This window comes from Rhagoletis pomonella, unplaced genomic scaffold, assembly GCF_013731165.1.
Source record: "Rhagoletis pomonella isolate Grant_MI unplaced genomic scaffold, Rhpom_1.0 Rhpom_scaffold_00007, whole genome shotgun sequence".
Lineage (NCBI taxonomy): Eukaryota > Metazoa > Arthropoda > Insecta > Diptera > Tephritidae > Rhagoletis > Rhagoletis pomonella.
The window spans coordinates 27,759,479-27,764,021 of NW_023458561.1; positions in this window are offsets into that span (position 1 = coordinate 27,759,479).

The window sequence follows — 4,543 nt, forward strand, 5'->3', positions numbered from 1 at the left end:
GTAGGTAGTATTTTTTGTGTGTTAATATCGGCAACAAATCCTTTTAGTTTTTTTTAGTTATTTTTTTCATACGCTTCGAGTTTTTTTTTTTTTTGAATTTGAACACACAACCTACTAACGACAAATCTTTACAGCAAATCCCTTCAATATGTTGAACCTTGCCAAACAATAGCGTGGATTGCGATAAAAAATTGGTAAAAGAAAACAACATAGTTTGTGTCCCGCAATCTTAACGCATGAATGTATGTATGTACACCGAGTTCCGAGGCACTCAAGTACAATAAGGATCAGCAGAGGCGTAAAACAAAGCCTTAAATTGCCAAAGCAGTTCAGTGCAGCGCCAATGGTTCATTGCGGTGCAAGGCTTCATAAAACTGCTGGTTCGACAGGCGCACAAGTTCAAGAGTACAATTGTCCTTTTTTCGTTATTGCTTTTCAGCCTTTTTCAATGTACATACATACATATGTATTTATGTATGTATGTATGGCCATGTGCACCTCATTCGTTATATCGTTGTCCACGCATTGCTTATTGTTCGCAAGCACGAACAAAAGGCAACGCCGGCGCAGGCCATCAAAAGTCAAGCCAAGATCGAAGAAGCATGCAACAATAATTGAGTATTGACTTTCAACACCTAGCCTGCTGTGATTGAAGCTTGAATAGCGTAAGTCAATTGGGAGGAGAGTTTGCCTGTAATGCGATAGGCTACGAAATCGAATGGCACAAAAGCGCGCGACTACATACTATCAAATAATACGCTGAGAAGGGCGCAAACTCAATAATTGTATTTACAAAGGATTTTAGTTTGAGATTTTTTGCTTGCCCATTTTTCCTGAAACGTTTATCACTGCGTGCTATATTGAAGGAATTAGCCGCGGGAATAAATGTTGACAAGCAAGGAAGGAAATTAAGAGATAAAAATCGTGAAAGGAGGAATAAGAGGAGTGCAGTGGAACTTCCGCTGCGCAAAATATCAAACCATCGAGCACTTTGAGGCGCGTTAGCCCGGCGACGCCTACACAGTAAATTTTTGGTAGCAAAGGCTAGGCTAACGATGTAACTACATTAATAAATAGTTTGGGAAAATCGTCAGCGCAACAATGGCCAGAAAAAGGAGCAAATAAAAATATCAACAAAAATAGCAAATACAAAAGCTAACAATAAGTAAAAAAATAGCAAGCAACGAAATCAACAACAACAACAACAACACTTGCCATACACATTTACTTACATGTAAATAATAGCGCCAAATAGACAAGCAAAGTCTAAGCCTAACAACAACAAATTTGTATGTACTACGTAAGCTATGCGGGCGCGCACAGTAGGCGCACACAAATTATTGTTATCGCTTATCAGGCATCAGCCAGACGGTAGCAGGAATTTGAGATGTGCAAACATTGTGAGCGAGTGAGTCAGACAAGCAGATAGGCATATGGACATACATACATACATATGTACGAAGGCAGTTTGATAAGTTGGTGAAATTTTTAAAACTTTTTTTTATTTTGTTATTTGATACTGTTATACATACTTACTGCCGTATTCGCAAAAGCTAATTTTTTTATTTTAAATAAAATATTATAAAAAAAAAATTGGCAATAAATAGCATAATTTATAAACGGTTAAAGCTGTAATATAGCAAAACAAATTTAATGGGAATATGAATAAAGAAATTTGTTTTTTTTTTTTATAGGTTCATTAATTAAAAATTGTTCAAAAAAAAAAAATTATAAACTTGTTGTATTTATGTACTTTTGATACTTTTTTTTATTGGAAATTGATACTTTTTTGCAAGCGTGCTGCAACTCTAGTCGCAACTTATACTGCTCAGTGGTTCAAAACTGAAATTTAAAGTTTGTAATTTACTGGTGTCTTGAGCTCGATTTTTGAATTTCAATATGTTTATATTCAGTTTTTTTAGTGAAATTGAGTGAAAAATTAAGGCTGCAGTTAATTCAGAACAGTAAATGCCAGTTTTGAATCAATGTGCCCTACAATACCGGTGCTGTCAGTAAACATTTGTTAATAGACTAAAGCCAGGATTTGAGTAAAAAATTCTAAAAAGTAGACAGCTCCAAAAATTTTGAAGAAAATAATAAAAGTGAATTTCGTGTGCGTGGAAGAATTTCGCTACCGCATCCAACATTTTCTACCAATTTAGCCTCTTCTTTCTATCTCCTCTATTTTGGGTTCAATAATCTCTCAAATTATACTCATTTCGAAAACCTGGAGGAAACTTGTAATTTTTTTTTTAATAAAAATATTAGAAGAACACCACCCAACAAAATGTATCGACCTAAAAAGTGACTAAGTATGTGGTAAAAATTCCCGTTATTCCAAAGCCTACTGATGTTTTAAACTACCCTCGTACCTCTCAGAAAATTTAATGAACATATTTGGTGGCCGTGGCAGTGTCATGCGACGAGAGGGTAAATAAAGAAATGTTTTTACATTTGTTCATATTTGTAGACAAGCTATGCCGGTAGACAGACAGGCGCAGCAACGGCAGTAGGATAGCGAACCTACAACCTGCCTGCCTGCCTGCCAACTTTGCTGATAGGTTGATATGCTGACTGGGCCTATTTTGTGGCGCTAAGACCATGTGTCAGCAAACTTGTACGTCACACTATTACAGAGAAAAAAAGCAAAAATTCGCTTGAAAGAAATCGGAAACGCATATCAGATTTATGTCAGTATGTGTATAATTTATATGGCATTCATGCAGGCTTGACAATCAGCTGATTAGAAAATGAAATGACAGGCTTATATGTATGTATGTATGTATGTACTACTATGGCAACAATGAATGCATACATGTATGTAACTAGATGCCGCTATAAGTGACAGTACTATACTATGAGGAATTCACAATTGTAGTTTTTCTCGACATATCCACAGCGTTTTATAAGCTCGCCATCGAGGTTGGAGGGTCTGCGAATCTTTTTAGTTGCCAGACAGTGATAGCTGAGTGAGGGTTTAGCCGGTTGAGAAAGGCAAACAGACTCACTTCTAAAGGAGGTGCTCTAGCCCTCCCCTGTTATGTGCGTCCTTGTGGTCAACAAGATTTCAATTGACAGTAGCTGTGACTAACAAGTCACGGAAACTGACTTAAATCGGAATTTCGTTGTCCATTTTCCAGACAGAAGTGACTGGGAACTTAGTATTGCTCTCAGCGATGACAAAATATCCCTTTTCACGGACGGCTCCAAAATGGACCTCGGAAAAGGATCTGGAGTATTCTCTCAGGAGTTATCTCTAAGAGAGCCTTATAAACTCCCGGATCACTGCAGTGTTTTTCAGGCTGAGATATATGCAATCGACATGGCGGCAAGGCTGGTGAGCATGATCGCCCTAGCTCCATCTAAACTTGCCTTTGTCGTTGACAGTCAAGCAGCTATCAAAGCCTTATGGTAGGAAGCGACCAACTCGATATGTGTTAAGGAATGCAGAAGATACCTACAAGTTCTAAAGCAACACATAATCAACCCTTACTGGGTCCTTACGGTGTGTCAGGAAATGAGGAAGCGGACGAATGTGCTAGTAAGGCATCTGAAATGGGGTTTGGGGAAGCGATCCAGATCGTGAAAGCTCCCCTGAGATTTCGGTTTTCGGAGGTCGAGAGAGTGACCAAGGCAGCCACCAACAGCAGGTTGGATAATCTGCACACCTGCATGGTATCGCGACCGCACTCCGAAGAAAACGCCTCAAGTTAATTGGGGACCATTTCTTCGAGAGCCTGGATACCTTAGGGAAAGCTCCACTGCAAGGACTGCTTGGATTCGCCAGAGAATCGAAATGGTTCAAAGACATGTCGGGATAGGCATGCTGAAACTCCCCTGGGCATCGAAATGGGCTTTTGTGGCCGCCGAGAGAACTCTTCTCAGAGCCGCCCGCTCAACCTAACCTAACCTACTGATATTTCCCTTCCTATAAGTAAATCATTTGCAGAATGCCTGGTGCCAAGGAAAACTAAAGCGATTAAAATTTAAAAGAAATGAGGGGAGGTCTTAAAATCGGTTTTAAAAATCATGTTATAAGAGCTAAAAGTGGAATTTATTTATTACATACAGTAATGCAGATTTCATAGCGACTATAAATGCAGCTAACTTAAACAAAATAATTAATTACTATAACCAATTAATAAATTTACATTCTCAAAGTCTGCCAGACATTTAAATATCAACCCTTTTCGAGTCCACCATAAATTTTAGTACTTTCTTGGAAAATTCGCCTACTTAACTGCCCTCAGACAGCTACTAGGCTACTTTTGCTTCTACACCAAATGGCGCCAATTTCCAGCCAGCTGCCTAAATGCTCACAACTTCCCGCGTGAGTTTGCAAGCTGGATACTTTATTTAGTTATAACATCTTCTCTTTTTGCTTCTCCCACAGTGCTACGACTTAGGTTGTTGAAATGAAACATTTATGCTGTGATAAGTTAAGCGTACAATTTATGTTAAAAGTTCTTTGTATTACTTGTGAAAACTTTTTTGACAAAAGTATAACAAGCGAAACAATTACAAGAAAGGGGAAAAGTCGTAA